Here is a 22636-nt window from a genome sequence, read left to right as displayed (position 1 = left end):
CTATTAAAATTCCCCTTCCAAATTCTGAATTGTTAAATGGGCTTAGTACATTTCAAAAAGGGGTTTAGCATTTGCAAACTCTGTAAATTACTAAACCACTGGATTTTTTTAACAATAAAACATGAAGCAATTTTTCTCAATTCCCTCCAAATTAAGTTTACTAATATTGTTAGTTGAATGATAACCGGTGCATGTACCTATTTAGTGTAAGTGTTGCTTCAGATCAAATAAAAACCATCACACATAACTCTTACACAATACTTAAAGTCAGAATTTCTGACATCCAGCGTTAATGTTTTGTTAAATATATTTGCAAATGTTGTCTCTTAAACAGGAAAGCAGCTAAAGCAGTCTCTGGATATAAAATAGGATGTAATCATAATCTTTAGATACATTTTCTGAGTTTCAGGAACAATTTGTGTCATCTGTGTTTACTCTAAACCACTATAATAAACATATTCAATGATTTTAGATTTGATCTGTTTGTACTGGTTTCTATTGCAGACAATAATCTAGATTTAGACCAAGGATCAATTCCACCCATGGCTTTTAAAATCTATTTATCAATGATCTGTATTAGTGTTATTGCAACTAAAACTTTAATAGAACTGATCTGAGAGATGGACCTTAAAGTATTATGCTCAGTCAATTTATTGAACAAACTATGGAGTTAAAATCTGAATCGATTAGATCGACAAGCATTGCCTGACCACTGTATTTTACATCAATAGATTACTTATCAGCACATTTTTTCTAAGTAAAATTCAGTCATCTTCTATTTTTCACGGAGCTCGTGCTGGGTCTGTTAGACCTCTTTCAAAAATATGGCATTTAAATGTCCAAAAAATCAGGAATTCTAGTTTCAAGCCTGGTCAAACCTTAATGAATGGTACACCAACAGATGCCCTTCTGTTCCTACATTTTATTGTGCACCATGAGTCAGAAATGGCATGTTTTTGCTTTCGGAGGAAAAATTCGAAACATATTTATTGTTGTTGCCAGCCAAAAAATTATCACTAATTGGGAAGATAACAACAAGTGGTCTTGTGATGCTTGCTGGAATGGTAAGTTTTTAATCAAAAACTGGAAGGAATTCAAGTTTAGGAGACAATTTTACAAAAGTGTATGGATTTTGTATATATTTCAAATTGTTGATCTCCAAAATGGCCTAAATCAATAAATTGAATTGAAATTCAAGTTTATCATTTGAATCCTATTGTTGGAAAAGATGTGATTTTAAACCCCATGAGGTGGTTCCTTTCCAGAAAGCATTCAGGTTGTAATCATGACTCAAATAATGCTGAGGAGGTTAAAATATTCAAATTGAATTCTAATTACATATGAAATGTTCATTGTTTAATATATTTCTCTCAGTATTTTAATGTGAGGACTTTATTGCCTAAGGAATATAATTAGTATTTATTTTTCTATATGACGAAGTATTCCATTAATGAAATCACTGTATCCCACCTTCTTTGTTTCCTTTCATGTTCTTTATGAACGTTTCTATTGTTGAACTTTAAAGATTGCCCGAAATTAGGAATTGTTCTCTACATAACTTTGCTGTGTTACTGTATGTTGTTTTCTATGTACTACTTTTGTCTCTTATGTGTATGGCAACTGATGTTTTGTTTTGATTTTATAATCAGTTTATGTTTATTAGGTTTTATTAATCAATAAAATGTTTCAAACACAACAAATGGTAGTTGATATGTATTTACAACTGCAGCATTTTTATTGTATGGGCAGTTTCAAAGGGGCCAAAAGTATGGTCTGTGGGATGATGGAGGACGACATTGGCATCAGCAGGGAGAGGTTTGGGCAGGTCATTAAGGGTATATGTAAGGTTGGAAGTAGGGGAAACAAAGCATGTACATTGTGTGGACTGTGACTCGTGCGGTCAAATACCTACTTTCTGGTGCAATGTTTTGACAGAAGAAACCGTTAGAAATATCTAATGTGGTTTTATATTTTTTACGCACAATGTTATTCATTAATGCTGCACTGTGTGCTTTTTGTACTGCAAAAGTTTTACAACAAGAGTTTAGATGTCTGTAATCCAAAACTTGACGATATATATTGTCTGGTTTGGAGGCAGGAAACAAAGGATTGTTCATTGACGCGGTGCATGTTTCAATCACCCCCTGATATTCAAGTTGATCTAAGATATCCCTGACCTGTTTTGTAGCTTCTTTTGAAATTGAAAGGATTCAAACACGTTGCTGCACTTGCTGTGGATTTGCTACAAGCAAGCGTGAAACTCTTGTTCCATCCTTCCCCGCTTGGTTACTTTTCAACAAGAGTGGCAGCTGGGCATTGAGTCTGATTCCCAAGGTGGGTGCACGTGACATCATCTGATTAGCACGGCCTCGCATTAGAATAGAGCCAGTAGCTGTCATATTTACAGGCTGCTTTTCATTAGGCGCCAGACCATTAGATTAAGCACACAGAGACACTGCGCTCTTATGTTCTCCAGCTTTCACTCAGTATTGTCCATCGAGCCTTCTGGCCAGCTTCATCAGGCAGCAAGCTGGACGTGTGGAAGGGGTACTAATGTGTGTCTATGCATTTTAGTGCGGTGATTACTGATTTAATTTTGTGACATTTAAATTGTACAAATTGCTTGGGGGTCCCCGGCTTCCAGTAGTGATTCAGTGGGGGTCCTCAGGAGTCAAACATTTGGGAACCACTGCTCTCGACAGTGCTGAAGCTGTGTCTTCAGTCACACAGGTAATTCCTCATTCTTAGTCCTCTAGGCCATGCTGCTGCTGTCTCACTGGTGACAGTGGTAATTCCTCATTCTTAGTCCTCTAGACAATGGTGTTAGCTGCTTGTCTGGTCCAGTCTGTAATTCCTCATTCTAAGTCCTCTAGGCCGTGATGCAGCTCTGTCTCTCTTCATACACTCACTACACTCCAAACCAAAAAGCATTGGTAAAAGACATTGTCATTTCTAACGCTAATAGCTCTAACTCTCAAAAAATTCAAGACCTATTGCATTGCAAATGCTTGTTATACTTCTATGCACATTTCTTGTGATCTCTGATCCAGAATTCACATTGGACAGGCAAGCTTCCTGTGACTCCAGATGAGTTGTGATTCGTTCACTACAATATTTAATTACGATCATGTCAAACACAGGACTTAAAATATGTATCTTTTGTATTGCACGGGCTGCACTTGTTTTAAAACTGAGGAAGACCCAATCTGATGTTTTAAGAAAACACTACAAGCAAGTGTCAAAACTTCAACTATATACATATGTTGTGCTCCGTATTTACTATAAACACAACACAAAGTATGCACTCTAAAACTAGCCGTTGTTTTTCATAGACTTACGGACCAAAAAGGCACTATATTGAATGAATTGTTTTAATATTTTTTTTGTTGTGTTCAAAGTCAATTGATCATACTGCATGATGACTTCCCTTCAATTTCACTTTCAAAGACAGCCTTGATAAATTATTTTCCTGTAAACCTCTCCATATGAATAACAATATACGTAGGAAACCAGACTCCTGTGTGTTTGAAATCATTTAGTGATAGGTCAAAGTTGTTAAGCAGAATATAAATAGTTGGATGCAACACTTCCTTCCTTCTGAAAACCGGTGTAGCTACATATTATGAGCTTAAAGCAAGCAAAGACATTAGAAACTGCTGCCAGAGTGTTTGGTAGTTGTGGAAGAGGGTGGGCGTGAGGAGGAAGATGGTGTGTTGAACCGCACCGATGGGGGTGTGTTCTCTGCCGTGCACCTCACCGCCGCTGTTCTTACCAGCCCTCGGCTCAGCCTAGTTATCCTGCTGGTAGACTTGAGCGTGTGAATTTGTGTGGGTGCCCGGCCCCTTCTCTGTATCTACTCCATTGTGGATGGCTGCATGATCCAGCGAGTGTGTGCACTTCGCTGCGCTCCAGCCCGCTGCATATAGAACCTTCGTCTACCTGCTGCTTTGCAGGCCCAGCTTGCGCGGTTGGAGACTGACTGACTGGCTGTTCACGAGGATCTGCTGCCTGCTATCTTCAGCGCCAGAGTAGCTATAGTTTATCTAACGTTATGGCACAAAAAAGTGAACTATGCTGTGTGGGAGGCGATGAGCCCGCGGAGCTACTAAGGGGAGAAATATGGATGCCCCAGAGCAGGAGAGCAATAAGGAGGTGTTGCAGGGATGCTGCTCCTACACACAACTATGCACGGAGACTTGGGACCTCAGTGAATTAGGGTGTACCAAAACTCACCTTAGTACCCAGATCCCCTACCAGACTAGCTTTAGTGACTCATTGGCTCTTCATCCTATAGCAAAAACACCAATGATTAGTCAACCCAGAACATGCGACTTAGGATACCTCAGAGGTTGTGGAAAACAAGCGCACTCTTTCGTTACACTCTCATACCAGTACAAAACAGGGAGTAAATGAGACACAAGCAAGTTTGAAAGGTTTATTTCCAACGCCGTGTTCTCAAGCGCAGCATCATAGCTAATACAAGCAAACATATTATTAGAAACAATATTGTCAGCATATTTACTATTCCATAAAATACAAAGGGAGAACGCATGTTAAAATGCTAAATGGAAACAGGTTTAAAATATACCTATATTTCACCCTCCCTTGCTAGTAAGCTAATTTATAACCACAGAAGGTCTCATGGGATTACACGGACAGCCCATACCTCTGGTGTTTAGCAGAAGTGGATCACATTGAGTTCTGCACAAGCGCTCAGCATGCAAATGTTCTCCAAGTGTGTGTTATCGTGCCTGAACAGTGCATTATTAAACGCACCAGTATCAGAGGTGAACGCGGTACCATTATTTCTTAAGACAATTTATATTTTAATAGCTACCGCTTATATTTATGATCCTTCTTTATAGACCCTGAAACTTCTTTTAGAAGCCACTAGCGACCTGTTAAGAGGGAACTTAACATTATTAAGGTAACTGAGCTAATATAATCATGTATATAATACAACTCAATTTAGGGTTAATAATCATAATATAAAGCCATTGAATGTTAAATAAAGCGTTCAATAGGGTTAAAAGTGGACGCAATTTTGTTACAAGATTTCTTACATAATATTAAAATCCATACATATTGATAGACCTTTACTTCGTTTATTGACCCTTTAATAATGGATGGTTGTACCACTAACTGAAGCAATACCTCTTAGCTGATTAAGATCTAATAATGTCTTTACTGTCTCATAAACTTATAAACTATGTAGTGTTGTTATGAATACTAATATATATATGTGCCTTCATAATAGGTTATTCTCCCTCTAGAGATCACGTACACCTCTAAAATCTACTATAGAAAATTACATTTGTCAACTGGTAAGTCTAGCGCTAGTTGATTCTTTAACTTTTTTCAACACTACTATTTAATAGTGCATATAGATTTATTCTCAGGTGGTTTTATGTATTAGATTTATTCTTTCAACTAAGAACACAGCACTAATTCCAGCGTCCTTGTAACATCATGATGTATTAGCGTGTGTATAATTTTTATAAATATTTCTTTTGCCTAACTAAGTAGGAGAATTTGTACACTATCTGGCTGTCATAATAAGTTTTATGATGCTTTATTAATTACATCTTTGATAGTAGACACAACTGTATAAAATGTTTTCCCTGTGACTGGTTATGTTAGTATAAAGAACATTGGCTAGACAGCATGTATTTAATAGGATTGATTGATGATTTATTTTATAATTATTTAACTAAGTGTATATATCACTTGTTTTTAGCCCTGACAAAGTCCTTAAGCTTATTAGCAGGACGAAACACGTGTTGGCACCGAACTGTACACTAAGAAATAAATCTGAAGAACTGTGCGTTGTGACTACATATCAACTACTGAAGAAATAAAGAAGATTATAAGTTTTGAAAATACTTGACTGCAAATTAGTACTTCTTGATTGGACTCTATTTGCATTTTTTATTAGTTTTGCTCAGGTTGAGAATTGTTGATTTCTATGGTTAATAGTCATACCCTGTATGCCTGTTTGATTACAACTTTTGACAAGGGTTGTATCTCCACCTTAGAGCACTAACTAGTCTATCTAATAAGTTGGATCAGATAACTAAACACTATTTATTGCACATATTATTCCCTCTTGTCAGTTCTTGCCCCAAATCAGTATCAGAGGTGGCCCCAGCTGCATGTGTGTTATGTCTAGAACGTGCGCTGATCATTCCGAATGACAGACACAGTGTCCAAGATAACCTTGACTAGCGCGGCACTCACTGTGCAGACTAAACTCATGAAACAGTGTAAATGTGTAGAAAACAAGTTATTCTCATGTGAAGCAAAATACTTAGCTTTCTCTAAACAATAGCGCCAGTGCGTGCCATGTGCAAAGCAGAGCAGGAAAGTAAAATGGCGTTTAAGCTTCTAATAAGCTTATACTAACTTAACACTGTGTGAATACTTTCGCGGGAAAAGATCCGGCGTGTGGATTACCAAGACGCCAATTGGGGGTCCCATAATTTGACCCTGACAGGTTACTGCCTAAAGTAATTGGAAACTGTGAATCACATTGAGAACATAGAAGACATTATTTAAGGGTAGTACCCTTAGGACAAGCATCTAACACTATCAAGAATGAGGATGGAGAGATAGGAATAATTTCCGAGGAACATACCCTTCAAAACCGTAAGGTGTACTTTACATTATAAACACATTTGGCGAAATAATTGGCGAGAGACTTTCTGATATACCAATAAGAGAGTAAACATCTTTGAATCTGGATCAAGCCCGTATATAAATTACTCATATTGAGGGTACCTACTCGTGTCCCAATCGTGATATTGTGATTTGGAAGATCAAGACGCCTGACTACACTTATTGCGCCCTGAAGAAGTTCCGCCTGACGGAACGAAACGCGTTGGCTGGCATTTCAATTGGATCATTAAAGGAATCTTGAACTTTTTTGCATTTACGGATACAGCGTCCTTTAATTTGAAACATTCACTGCTTCTAGACTTTACTAACCACATATGGTGGAGATTGAAAATTTGTTGGCGGTGCTTTTCATAGTTTGGCAAAACAAAGCTCATCCCCACTACACCCTCCCTTGATCAGAGCACGTATAAGAACGTGGGCAATTTAGGAATGCAGAGTTCAAGTCCGAGGGGCAGAATCAAGTTCAATATGCCGCAATGGAAATAAATTTCGAGAGAACTCCAAATTATGAACTAATACAACAAGTCATTATTCACCTCCGATGTGGACAATCACGGCAGGTGAGGGGCAACATTTTTTAAAAAGTAAGAACATCGCTGTTCAACACACAACCTCAGCGGTGAAGATGGAGAGTAAAAAGCTAAACTGTATCACTCCAACAGCGTGTAAGGACAATAAGTTTCAACAGCCTCCAACAGAAAGTCATTGTTCTCATCCGAAAACATTTCAGCCATCCAATTCAATAATGGGAATGAACATACATGTTCTTCAACGACCGGAACCTCTTGCACTATCATGGGACAACTCTGGTCTTCCTCAATGTAACTGCGTACCAAGAAGTTGTGCGCTGCTGCAAAAACATTCCAACGTCCCAATCCATGTATCGCTGCATAGGCCATAATCCTGCTGCCAGAACAAAACAATTCATGAGCAACTAAGGGGCTCATCAGTTGATCATAATCCGCATTGGGAGACACCATGCTGCAGAGACACAAATCCAGGGCCCAGTAGAAATCGCAGCTCTGGTAGTGAAAGACAGGCTGCATGCATGTGAAAAAGGAGAATCAAAACGATAATCCATAAGCCGTACTCAATGCAGCCATTGGCAGCGCTCCATAATAGCTAAGCATCCGGTTGCGGAGCAGCAACAGCCGGGACATGTTGTCTCATCGTACAGATTGTGCATCCATTTTATTTTTTATTTTTTTTTTAACTTTTATTGCGCAGCAAAAGATATAAGTACAAACATGGGCCTACAACCACACGGGCCGGCCGCCAAAATACGAGGCATAGTATAATACAGTGGAAATAGGCAGTCGAGAACCAAGAGGTCAGGCTTGAACAGGATGCAAGATGCCGCACACAGTGTGGAAACAGGATAGAAAACTTTTCTGATTTTTAAAAACAATGAAAAAACAAACACAAAAACAAAAAGGCGAAAAGCGTAATGGACAAAGTCGAGCCCTAGAGGGGGGGGGGAACTCACCTACAGGAAAACACAAATTTGCAATCAATGGATCTAGTCAGGGTTGGGGGAAACAGTGGGGAGGTCAAGGAAGCTATAGGAAAGAAGAACGAACATTCGGGAATGTCAACTCAGGGGGACAGGGGGACATCAGGGATCTCCTCCAGCGGAGGTGTACAGATGTTCCCGCGATAGGCGTTCCACCGACTCCAGATCTTCGTCCATGCCCTCGGTCTGCCCCAGCCGAGTACACCGTCTTTTCCCTGAACATAGACCAGTCCATATTTTCCGTCCACACGGACACAGTGGGGGGTCTTTGCGAGCCCCATAGCTGCGCTATATCTCGTTTTCCAATCATATATCCAAGGGCCGCCCACCTCACCTGGGCCACCGTGTAATCGTTAGGTTCCCACACGTTCAACAGACATCTCCGGACCTCAGGCAGCAAGGCGACCCCAGTAACATCAGCCATCACCGCAAGCACCCTCCTCCAATAGTCAGCCACCTCCTGACATTCCCAAATGATATGGAGGAATGTAGCACTCAACCCGCATCCACGCTGGCACAACCCATCCGGGGAAAAACCCATTGCAACCAAACGAGGACCAGTGACATACACTCGGTGTAAAATCTTAAGCTGGACAAGGCGGAGACGGGCGGGAATGGCGACCTCCTTCGGAGAAGACAACGCTGATTGCCAGTCTTCGTCGTCCAACTCCAGCCCGTCTCCGGTCCACACCTCTCTAAGACGGCCGAGAAGATCCGCTCGACTGTTGATCAATTTCTTATAGATTAAAGAAATCTACTATCGGGTAGATGACCGTCAAGTATGCGGTCCTCAAGGGGAGAGGAGTCAGGGACAGCGGTGCCGGAAACCAGAACTGAAGTCACAGCATGACGGACCTGTAAATATCTAAAAAAACTCCCTTTCACTCAGTTCATACTAATTTTGAAGCATCTCAAAGGACTTCACCGCACCTTTCACCCAAAGGTCACCCACTCTACCGATACCAATCATGTCCCACCTTTCAAACCCTTTCGTCGTCCAGAGACATCCCAATCGTTCAGACGCATAAAGTGGAGTCGCCAGCGTCACTCGATCATCCCAGCCCATACTCACATTCGCCGCCCGCCACACACTCACAGCAATTCTCGTGGGTCCCGTAAGGTTACACCCCGCCGCCCTGGAATAAAGCACTCTATTAAAGTCTCCACCCGGCAACTGGTGCTTATCCATCTCAAAGGCTGGATTCGGGCCGGGAGAGTACACGGAATGGTTAATCGCGGACAACTGGGAGGCCCAGTAATACCTTCTGATATCCGGAAGCGCCATGCCCCCATCGTACCAGGGGATAGTGAGTTTCGCAAGAGCGATGCGTGCACGCCCGTCCCAAACTAGCTGTCTCTGCAGACCCTCTACCTCCCGGAAATAACTCGCAGGGATATCGTCAAAAGAATTCTGGAGTGTAGGGACATCATTTTGAAAAGGGCGGCCCTGCCAAGCGGCGACAAAGGTAATTTGCGCCACAGAGCCACGTCCAGCCTCAATCTACGGAGAGGGGGAAGGAGATTGCGTTCGTAGCGGACCGCCGAGTCCAGTGTAATAAAAATCCCCAAGTATTTAAAGCCCGATTGAGAAATCTGGATGGGAAATCTACGTGGTAGCGGAGGCAAGCCGCCAGAAATGACATACACACAGGACTTTGCCCAGTTTATGACCAAGCCAGAGTTCTTGCCGAAGGAGGTGAGGACGTCAAACAGGACATTTAAGGATTTACGCGGGGAAGTAAGATACAGAAGAATGTCGTCGGCTTACAGCGCGACATTATCCTCGAAATCGGGGGACCACCTAATACCCTTGATAGACGGTTCCCACCGGAGCCACGCGGCTAGCGGCTCCAGTGCGAGAGCAAAACATCCATTTTTAAATAAACAAATCAACAGAAGCACACCGCCGACTAAAGCGAGCATTAAGGGACAGCCTCCAAAAAGGCTGGAAAAAATCGAATGAAAAAATGCCGGGAACACACCAAATATAGTTTGAAAGGAAGTTACAAGGCCACTACTAACAACTTTAAAGAAGTGAGCCAGGCCTGTAGTCGAGGATGCATTAAAGATAGTGTGAATTAACTCCCCAAAATGTAGTGGGAGGTCTGTATTTAATAATGAATGCACCTCTGTGCGGGTGTTTGCCACGTGAAGGACAAATGTTTCACGAGCAGATGTAAAAGGGACTTCTTTCTGAGACAAAAGAGCCCGTATTCAACTCATCTTGTTGAACTCTGCTTTCAAGGTAGGAATCGACGGCCAGATGGAAACATCCAGGTACCCAAGTAGAGGAGGAAACAGGAGATTTTACAACAAATTACTCTCTGGGAAACGGTAACTAAAGAAGGAATTCCATGGAGCATCCCACAACACTCTTGATTATTTAACATTAAATAACTTCCGTCTGCCAGTAATGTAAATGTCGGTGTAATAGCAGGTGTAGGTGTGCCTTTCAAAACACAGGCCAAATTCAGTTCATTTTGATTACATGAGCCATGTAATTCAAAGTGCCTACACACTAATGAGTGATCAGGTGTTGTAGTGCAATCTTCACCATTCAAATAAACCTCTTTACTCTCCCTCAGGCACCTATAGGTAAACGGCAGCGACCAAGCTTCATGGAGATAAGCACTGCCTAATGGTTCATACCTGCCTATAGCATAATATTTCATGCAAGCTTCGAACTTGAACAGAGGGGAAGGGAGCGTTATTAACCCATGGATGAGCCACACACCAGAATTGAATTCAGCCACAGAAAATGGTAAAGGTTCTAACTTTTCCATATGTAACATAGAAAACGTTGCATCATTCATTAACATAAACTGTTGCTTTTCAGTGAAATTAAACGGTTCAAATAAGGACGAAGTATTCATGTAGTCTCAAGGCACTCGACCAGCCTTTAACGTTTGCAAAGTCCATGTAAACTGCATGATGGAACGCAGTTGATTTTGAACATGAATCAAAACAGAGACATCTTCTTGCTCATCTGTGCCTTATCAGAGATACTCTGCCAAAGTGTGAACCTATAAATGATTTGTAGAAATGTTAAAAAGTGTACTCCGAATATGCACATCATTCAATTTGACAAAGACCATGTACAGGTTTGCAGATGATAAATGTAGTTTGAATGCTACGAAGAAAATGACATATTTCGTGAAAGACTCTGTACTTAATAACTAGCCACTTGTAAGCGATATCCGAAGGCCTATGGAAAATGTATTATCCTGCTTGATTTTTGTGAATATCCAAAAAACTCTATAAACACAATTTTGAAAAAAAAAAAAAAATGTTTCATATATGCTGCCATTTACGCTGCCTACAATGAAATTTAGAAAATCTCACAACAAGAGGTCGCAGAGAGAATACAGGAGATAGACCGTATTAACTTAGAAAAGGCATTAGCTGTGGTAGACAATGGGTAAACAACCTTGACCTCCAGGATTTGTTCATTGGGCAACATTGTATCTTCTGCTATTTACACACTGGAGCAAGATTTAATCATGTTACAACGTGGGCAATCTCAGTTACGTTCTATTGTGTCATTGACATGGACGCTTCAATCTTTGCAAACAGGCTGTATGCCTTGGCGTTATATAAACAGTACGTCTCTGTTTTCTGAATACAATCTAACAGATAAACAGATTGAAATGTCACAAAGGGGAGCTAAATATACAATACTACGTATTGAAAAACTGGAAAGGCTACCATTTACTGTGGCAGAATCACCATCTACAGAGTGGCTAATCCAGGGCCATATCACTCTACCAGTCACTACTTTTTAGTTTCTGTATTGCCTTGAGCAAAGGCAGGTAGGCAATTATGAAAAATTGGGTAAAGAATACATTAAGGAATCCTGGGAATTACCATACAGATTTTGATGCCGAAGTAGGGTATAGAGAAGTGTTTCTTAGTGGTACAAACTGCAAGAATGCTTTAAGCGGTTCTCTCATGGGCCAGGACATTTCATTGCACGGAGCTTGTAATGGTTCAGTAGCAAATCTGTCTTGCCACATGAAAGGGACTCTAGCGGCCGTGATCACGTCTGTTTTCGATCTGCTCTTGAATGGGAGTTACTTGATGCTGAATTATCAAGGTTGCTGTGGCATGCTTGCGGGCATTGCCTATCTGGTCACCGTGAACTCCTGGGTTACTTGCTATATACAAGTATTGTTTCCCCCAACAAGTGCATTTAGGGAGGCACCATTATGGCCTTCGCTGAATGTTTCTTTTATACAATTTGATACTTTGAGCAGACTGAAAGCCATGCTTTTACAGCAAACTGTACCCTTAACCTCCGCTCGCGAGAACTGTGATCTTCAAATCGCAAGTACCTCGACCGATATACAGGCACTCATACATACAAAATTCCCCTTTCATTTCGTAGAAATGGTGGGTCGTATCTTTAACATGTCTAATACAAGTGGTATTATACACCTATTTAAGATCATAGGGTCCGGATTTCTAAGCACCTTCCAAACAGTCCTCGGAATTATCCCAAATTTTATACACTCTGTATTTGGAAGCATCTTTGGAGGCTTACCTCTGATCCTGCTTTTAATAGCTGGAATCCTGATCATCGTTTACCTGATACGCTACGGACGCCCAACTCACCAACGAAATGGCGAAAGGACTTCTGGAGCTTAAATACCATGAACGCATGGTACAACTTCTGGGCGTATCACGCCTGCGAGAACTGAGTGCTTCCTGTTTTTTATCGTTTAGACCAATATGGATGGATTGCATCATACCTGTCCTTAGATGCCTGTTTTGCAGGGAAAAAGACATGTTGAACATCTGTCTGACACTTGAAACGGAGACGCCAGTGGACTTAAATTCCAGGCTGGAACCATTGTGGTTCCAAAATTGACAAAGGATTATGATGCAACAAAATATGAAAGGGAAAGCCTCTACATTAAAACAGGCACATACGTACAAATGTCGTGACCAAGCCCACAAGTTGAGTCAAGGGGCTGAACACATATCCAGTCATGATAAATAAATGTACCAATGTAAATATAAACAAATACAGCTTCTCAACCCACTCCCATTGGGACTATGTGACTATCCAACTGTGACTGTTGATCAGCCGTGATCTTAGCAATGTAAGAGCGGTAGGGTCCCCAGATATCAACAGGGCGGGAAGGAGCAGGAACCAAGTTTGAGTACTCGACACAATTGACGTTACAGAAAGCCATGATCCGAAGTCAGGACTTCAAACTAGGGTGTCTCTTAGCACACCAAAGCAACGCAACCTCTCTTTTTGCTAGCAGGAATCCCAATGCTGCAAGCTTGTGAACTGAACGTGGGAAGTTGGCGACATATCCCAACAAAGCCTGCGAGAACTGAGTGCTTCCTGTTTTTTATCGTTTAGACCAATATGGATGGATTGCATCATACCTGTCCTTAGATGCCTGTTTTGCAGGGAAAAAGACATGTTGAACATCTGTCTGACACTTGAAACGGAGACGCCAGTGGACTTAAACTCCAGGCTGGAACCATTGTGGTCCCATGCTCGGCTATGTCCACAGCGTATTCCCATCCTGATAACGGCATTCCTTGAAGATCCGCAGAAGACTTTCAGTACAGATGAGCTCTTGTTGCCTGTTATTATGGTGGTCCTCAGCGCCGGGACACTCTGTGTGAGTAGCTGTGCGCTCTATAAATAACTATTTTCCTTTCATTTCAGATGAGATCAGCACCACCTCCAACACTTGCGCTGACAACACTACAAGGTCTACAACAAGCCCCGTGGAACTCAGGTATCTGCTGCATCGCTAGCTGCCGATATAATAACTATGGGCAGTACTGAACGCCATCTGTGCTTCATTGACATACTGTGTGGAATATTACAATTTCCATCACCTACAGCGAGTGACTTTGGGGACTCGGGGAACTTTGAATTTGATGTTGAGTCTCCCGGCCAGGACATTTAATCTACAATAGGCTCATGTGCTGGGATAACATCCAGCATTTCCGTCTATTTTCAGACTTGGATTACAATTGGAACATTCACTACTAAATTGACACTATCACTAGAGAAAGCATGACCTTCTAAATGCTTGTAAGAGTTTTAGATTCTATAAACAAACTCAGTCAGAGCTTTAACCTGAATGCTAATTTGAAGACTGACTCTACAGATACCTTTTTTCCATCTTGAAATGTTTTTAATTTTTTTTTATATTTTAATATTTTTAAAATGATTTTACGTGGTTAACTGAACATTTTATGCGCTACTACATACTACAAAATTCGTAGTATGATGTCAACTGTTTATTATTGTTGACTATTCAGAAGAGGAGTGGGTGTTATATTTCATATAGTTGCCCAAATATAGGCATGAATTTATATGCCCTAACATAGGCATAAACTTTCACCTACCGTAGCTCCCTATACTCCACAGTAACGGGCTCTGAGGGCTGAGACTTATCAAGTCTGCGGCGTGGGTGCAGAAGTAGGTTTTTTTCCCAAACAATAGACCTCTCATAGCATCTTCGAGGTACTCGTCTACTTAGAAACCAGGCAGGGGCTATACAACCCCCTTCACTACTTAGAATCCCGGCAGGGGGTACACACCACCTTTTTTTTTTTAAACTTTATTAATCATTTTCCAAAAACAAGAAAAGAAAAAAAAGGTGAGAATGTATCATGAAATACATATTACAGCATAAACATACCATCGAAGGAAGAATGGAGGCACATAAATCACATAATAAAATGCAGCATTGTGTCCAAACAGTACAAAACAAAGAACATTCAGCAGAGTCTACAATGATGCACAATAACATTGCACAAATGTAAACTAAAAATTGACAAAGGATTATGATGCAACAAAATATGAAAGGGAAAGCCTCTACATTAAAACAGGCACATACGTACAAATGTCGTGACCAAGCCCACAAGTTGAGTCAAGGGGCTGAACACATATCCAGTCATGATAAATAAATGTACAAATGTAAATATAAACAAATACAGCTTCTCAACCCACTCCCATTGGGACTATGTGACTATCCAACTGTGACTGTTGATCAGCCGTGATCTTAGCAATGTAAGAGCGGTAGGGTCCCCAGATATCAACAGGGCGGGAAGGAGCAGGAACCAAGTTTGAGTACTCGACACAATTGACGTTACAGAAAGCCATGATCCGAAGTCAGGACTTCAAACTAGGGTGTCTCTTAGCACACCAAAGCAACGCAACCTCTCTTTTTGCTAGCAGGAATCCCAATGCTGCAAGCTTGTGAACTGAACGTGGGAAGTTGGCGACATATCCCAACAAAGCTATTTCCGGGGTGGGGTTCAGGTCAAGTCCCAGCATATCACCACATGCATGGTGCACCTGAGACCAATATTCGTGTAAGAGAGGACAGGTCCAGGACAGGTGGGCAAAGTCAGCCTGGGGGGGCCTGCATTTTGGACACTGATGGGGGCGACTAGGGTCAATTTTGTGAGATAATGCTGGGGTGTGATATAATCTTCGGAGAAATTTGAAGTGGATGAGTTTATGCCACCTCTCTAGTAGCCTTGCAGCATTGTGTCCATTGGTCGTCCGATATGGGGTTACCCAAGTCCTCCTCCCAAGCAGAGCGAACCTTGGTGTCTAAAGTGGGAAGTGATGCGCTACACATTTTGTATAATTTAGAGACCAGGTGTGTGCCTAGCGGATGTTGGATGATAAGTGTGAGAGGAGGGGCATCTTCAGGTGCGAATGGGAATGTGGGAAACACGGCTCTCATCATAGATCGCAGTCTGGTCAAAAAACAAGAGTCCATGAAGGAGCGATCAGAAAATCGTTGATCTTCAGATGTGGAGAAAGCATGACCCTCTGGGAAGAGATCGCCAATAGTGCGAATATTAAATTTGGCCAGGGTGTGTTTGACCACAGTCTCCCCGGTGATAGGTAGCCAATGTGCATTGGGAAGAGGAAGAGCAGGAGAATACATTTGGTCTAGGCCCAGCAGTCTTCGCACACTATCCCATGCCCAACAGGTAGATGAAACAGTTTGTATATCTTGCGGGTCACGAGGGAACCCTCTAGAAAGCAAGTGGGAAAGAGAGCTAGGTAGGACCAAATCTGCCTCAGGTTTTATATATAATATGCGGGCATCCGGGTGGAAACAAGAATACGCAAACGAAAATTGTGCAACTAAAAAATATAAATAAAAATCAGGGACGCCCAAGCCGCCCCTTTCGTAGGGGAGGGTAAGTACTCGCCAGGACACCCGAGGGTTTCTGTCACCCCATACTAACTGCAGGAGCATTGAGCGTAACTGGGAAAAAAAATCTTGGTGAGAGGGATCGGGATGTTGTTGAAAAGGTATAAAAAACGAGGAAGCACAATCATTTTAATTATAGCAATCCTCCCCGCCATGAACAGCGGGAGGCGGATCCATCGTTTAATTCTGGCCCTCCAAAAAAATCCATCGCACTGCCATCGTTTAATCTGATGATGGTCACAGTGTCCAAATGGACATGTACTCCCAGATATTTGACAGAGTCTTGGCACCATTTCAGGGGGAACAGGCAATTCCACTCCTCGGTACACTGGGTGAGTGGAAAAATGAGTGACTTGTGCCAATTGATGCGGAGACCAGAAAATTTGCCGAAGGGGGTTATTTCCAAATGAAGAGGTTCTAAATTGACATGGGGCATTCTAACGTACAGAATCGTGTCATCCGCATATAATGAAATCAAAAGAGGACCAGTACGGAATTGGAGCCATCGGTGCAGGTGCTTTTCCTGGAAGTGACGGACCTAGGGGTCCATTGCCAATATGAAAAGCAGTGGAGATAACGGGCATCCCTTACGCGTGCCACGTGACAAGGAGAACTGTTCAGTGATGGTACCATTGAGTCGCAGCCTGGCAGTGGGCGCGGTGTACAATAATGCAACTGTGGAAACAAAGCAGTCCGGCATACCCATGCGCCTCATAATGGAAAGAAAGAAGGGCCATTCCAATTAATCAAATACCTTCTCAGCGTCCAGTAGGATTGCGGCAGCTGGAGTGGATGGGTCTATATGATGCAGGACTGAGAACAAGGTCCTCAAATTCAAAGAAGTGGAGCGGTGTGGGACAAAGCCAGACTGTGCGGGGGATATTATGGACTCCATTAGCAAAGATAGTCGAATGGCGATGACCTTAGCCAAAATTTTATAATCCAGATTTGAGAGAGAGAGAGGTCTATATAAACTACACAAAGTGGCGTCTCTACCTGGCTTGGGAAGGAGAATTATGACTGCTTCTCTGAACGTGGGCGGCAGGCAGCCTATCTCGAGTGCCTCCGAATACACTTCCACCAATCGGGGAACCAACTCTGCTTTCTAGGCCTTGTAGAAGTCGGCCGAAAAGCCGTCCAGGCCAGGGGCCAAAGAGCCCCTTAGTGCCTCAACGGCTTCAATTATGCTATCCTGAGTGATGGGTAAGGCCAAAAACTCCTGCATGTGCTTCTCAAGGTACACCATAGCAATCTCGTTTAGGTATGCACCATGGTCCTCCCAATCCTTAGACAGAGTGGATGTGTAGAGACGCTTGTAATAGGATAAAAAGGTATTGCATATGTCCGGTGTGGAGTGGAGCGTCTCTCCTTGCTGGTCAATGATTTCTGTGATGTAAGACGACTGGTGAGGGGAGCGGAGGAGTTGTGCCAGTAACCTGCCAGGCCTATCACCCTCCCCATACTGTCTTGCTGTGTACTGGTTGTTTAGAAACCGCAGCTCTCTATCAGCCTCCTCTCGAAACTCCATCAACAACGACAAGCGCTTGGCCTCAACTGCCCTTGATGGGTTGCATAATACATCGTCATCTAGGGCCGAGATGTCCTTTTCAATGCGGGACAAAGTGGATCTAATATCCCTCAAGGCCCCCACATGTTTGGCAATGCAGACTCCACGTATAGTCACCTTGAACCCCTCCCACAGAACTGCCCAGGACTCCACAGACCCCGTGTGTAAATTGAAGTATTCATCTATTGCCTGTCTAACCTCCTCTGTGAAAACCGGGTCAGTCAATGCCTTCCCTGGGAAACGCCACTGTCTCTCATACCCACCCAACCGAGGAATCCTCAGCTTCAGGATAATCGGGGAATGGTTCGATGACGTGCGCGGGAGGGTAATAAAGTCCCCAACCCATCCTGCGACACCCGAGGTGATAAGCCAATAATCAATTCTGGTCCAGGTGTTGTGAAATCCAGAGTGGTGTGTCTAATCAGGAAGCTGTGGGTGTAGGCGTGACTCTATGTCAATGAGGGAAAAATGGGAGCATAAATCGAGCAAAATGGAACGTGACTTAGCTTTTGCATCAGGGGAGGAAGAAGTACTGCCCTTCGTCGGGTTCAGCAATAAGTTAAAATCCCCCCAATGATCAATAAGCCAGGGTCAAGCGTAAGGAGCGTCACTTGGAGGTCTTGAAAGAAGGAAGGGATGTCGATATTGGGGCCATAGATCCCCACCAGAGTGACCTTATACCCCAAGAGAGAGCCCATGACAATCAAATAACGGCCCTCTCTGTCCGCTATACTAGAGGACAAAGCAAATGGCACACGCTTATGTATGAGAATGGCTACTCCTCTTGAGTATCTACTGTAGTGCGAGAAGAACCGATGGGTGCCCCAACTTCTGGCGAGTGACGATGAATCAGTGAGAGCCAAGTGCGTTTCTTGCAAAAAAACAATATCAATCCCATGTCTAGCGATGTAGTTGAGGACCTGCCTGCGTTTCCTGGTGTCATTCAGCCCCCTAACATTCCATCAAAGATAGTCCAGAAGGGCCGCTCTGAAGACCTAACTTGGCCATCTGGGAAACCATAAATCAAATGTACTAAGGTGCGTGCCATTCCACTTCCACTCCGACGTACAATGCGAGCTGCAACCATTGTCAATGAAAAAAAACAAAACGAACCCCTCCCCTCACCCACCACCCAGCCTCGATGCAACCCTACAGAGACACTCCCATTTCAATCTAACAATCATACAAAATAATGAACTTGTCGTTGACCTGAATGGAAAAGAAAACACAAAACTAAAAAAAAAACAAGAACCAAAGATACAAAGACATCCGCCGGGGGGGGGGCAGTAACGCTGCACCAGTCGGGCATAATCGTGCACCAAAATATGCAAATACCAAACATATTATCCAATCAGGCAATGACTAGAAAGAGGCAAAAAGGATATATAGTACTGAATCGTCAGCCAGTCCCTGGTTCCGTGAAAAGTTCCACACTGTGCTGCGAGTCGCCATGAACTGGAGATAGCAAACCAGCAGCTGAAGCTGCGCTAGACCCCTGTTTCTTGTAGGGTTGGCAGAATTCCTGAGCTTTCGCGCGTGTCTCGAAAATCTGGAATCGACCGGCAACGTCCACCTTTAATCATGCTGGGTATAACATACCATAGTTGAAGCCCAAGTTTCGAAGTGCCGCCTTGACCCCATTGTCCTTCTGGCGTGCCTCCTGGACCAGAAAAGTAAAGTCCGGAAAAAAAGACAAGGTGTTACCCTGCCACTGGATCTCACCCTTTTCGCGTGCAGCCTTGAGGGTAGAGTCGCGGTCACGGAAATTCATGACCCTAGCGATAATAGGTCTAGGAGGCTGTCCAGGTCGATGCCTAGGCCTAAGGATCTGTGGGCCCTCTCCACCACGAATCCCTGCGTGAATACCTCCCTGCCAAACAGTTCGATTAATAGATGTTCTACGAAAAGGTACATCCGCCCAGTTGATGTCGTCACCGCCAAGCCAAGGATGCGAATGTTGTTTAGGCGACTACGCGGTTCAAGGTCCTTGTTCTTTACAGCCACCTCTTTGAGGATCTTTCCGACACGCTCCAAGCTTTTCAATGATTTCGCTGAGCCATCTTCATTGTCCAATACCCTAGACTCCACCACGTCCAGCCGACGGTCATGGGCCTGGACCTTGGAGCTCTTGTCTGCCAATTTTTGTTCACGGCTATCAAACCGGCCATTAATGACTTGAATCCTGCTCTCATCTCTGTCATCATTGTGGTGACCAAGGAGGTAGCGTCGTTGCGGTCCGCAGACTCCAAGGCGCTTGATGAGGAACCCGATGGAGCGTCAGTGGTGGGGAGGGACATTTTATCGAAGTTGAGCTTGCGCTGGTTAGGGTCCTTCTTCCCCATGATGAAAGACATTGGGGAGGCGAATGGTTGTAGACATCAACGTGACTGAGTGAAAGGACTCTGGGGCACCGGAAAGGGCCCAACACCAGCGCTGGAAGTGGCGCTGCCGCCGCCCAATGAGTGGGCAAGTCCTCAACTGTCTACACAACCACGCATGGGCCTCAGGAGGTCGGAGTAAGAGATCAGTACTGATGTCACAAGCACTCCTCACAATAGGTCTGGAGACGCCCGCAGCACACTGCGCACAAGGAAAGCTTGTGGGGATGAGGCGAGAAAATGGCTGACGCACCAAAATGGCACAGCAGGTAGACAAGCAGGTTCGTGGTCAAGCAAATCAAGGAGGTGTTGTAAGGACGGCTGAGGACCAGACCGATCCTACTCACAGGTCATCTGTGAAGTATCAGCAGGATATTTGCCTAAACGAGTCCCTGGTGTAGTCAAGAAAAGTGCCCATAGGAAAATTAGCCTGTTCGTCACCATCGGCAATGTGTGAGGGGAAGCCTTCCGGCGACAATAGGGACAGCAAGACACCTGGGCGGGGCCGCCACAATGCTGGGGGGGCACTGGCACTCCTCACGCCCACCGCTGCCCGCAACCACCGCCCCCGGAACGCCCGGCCCAGCCCCCGAAACCCACCCGGACAGGGCCGCAGCCCTGGGCCCCGGATCGTGATCGCACCATAGGCCCGAGAGCCGTTATCCCGTCTCCGGGACCCGGAGCTGCAACGCCCAGACCGGGGAGCAGCCGGGTGCAAGGGGGGGTGAACCCAACGCAGCGAGCGGGTGCAGCGAGCGGCAGGGACACGACGGGCGCAGCGCTTACCACCAGCCAGGCGCAGTCAGGGAGGTCTTCCACGAGGGTGCTAGGCCCTCGGTCCCCTCCACCGTGTCTCCGTCCCTAAACGTCCACCAAAGCTGTAAAGGTGACAATATGTGCCCGGTTGGGCCTGCTGCAGGATGGTGGACTCTGGCAGGTTCAAATGTGCCCAATTACATATTTAAATGCGTGCACGGGAGCCCGGCCGGCAGAGCTTCAGTCAGAGGCAGCCATCTTGGTCACCTCCGTGGCCACGCCCCCCGGGTACACACCACCCTTCATACTACCTTCCTAATATGTAACCGGTTCATTCCCGACGTCCTCTTCATACCCATCAATGGCTAACCTAAGACAAAGGGATTCTATACTTTTTGGTATAAATATAGCACCCCTTGCTAGCCTTAGACAGAGGGAACCGAGACTTCCAGACCAACATGCTGACTAGAGACGCTGAGGCTCCTGCATGCAGGCGCTCCAGCTGACAGCGGTCTAACAATGTAAATATTAAGAGGTAGTAAATAAAGGAGAGGGAAAAGCAGGGCTATATTTTACGGGGTCCAGTGCATCCAACTCGAGACCAGGACAGGGTCTTTACTAAGTTAATAGGGTTCGACTAAAGCCTAGGGGGATTCTTGGCTCTTACACTTACTTACATGCTAGGTACACTTAGGTACATCTAGACAGGCATCGTAGGAGTACGCGCTTTCTTTTTACATTTGTGTATGTGTTCATTACTATTGCAAAATGGTAGAACTGTACTATCCTTTTATATTCTCTGTACTGCTGATCTCTGTTACTGTTGAACAGTTATCGCAGCACATAAATGGTACACAAGGAGAACAACTGTTCAATAAATTCTTATTGAAACGCCCAGACTGTTTCTTCTGTGTATCTCTCTGAGACCGAGTGCACAAGCACGAGTGACTGAGTGAAAACTAGTATATTGTTTCCACGAGTCTGAGGAATTAGGGTTGTCATGTTCTAAGGTTACCAGAAACTAATCTCTCCCCAATAAGAGAAGATTCTAGTGGCACTGTGAGCTAGCTAATATGAATCAGGTTAACATACACAGCGGGGGTGCTCAGAGCCAGCCTGCCACCAAGCCCACAGCTTATGTTATCCAAACGTGCAGATCCTGTATAGGACCTATAGGAACTACACGATAGAGGAGTACCCTAAGGTGGGTGGGGGCCACGCAGAAATGACCCCCGTCGCACTGGGGACAGTGAGATGGTCCCTGACAACCCGGTGCCCCTTAACACAAAGAAATAAAGCACCTGGGTGACCATCAAAGGGAAAAGGGTAGAGGATCTCAGAGATACTGGAGCCAGTGTGACCTCAGTCCGGTGTCACCTGGTCTCTGAGAAGCAGGTAGTCCCAGGGGCATTCCACCAAGTAATTGCGATGGACGATTCAGAATGCCAGTGTTTGGTGGCGCAGGTTCCCTTTGAGTGGGGGGTCTCAGATCCCTTGAGGGTGGTTGTGAGCCCTACTACAACAATACAGGGAGAGG

The sequence above is a fragment of the Lissotriton helveticus genome (genome assembly GCF_964261635.1).
Source record: "Lissotriton helveticus chromosome 1_1 unlocalized genomic scaffold, aLisHel1.1 SUPER_1_unloc_81, whole genome shotgun sequence".
NCBI lineage: Eukaryota > Metazoa > Chordata > Amphibia > Caudata > Salamandridae > Lissotriton > Lissotriton helveticus.
Note: the sequence above shows the minus strand (reverse complement) of the source record.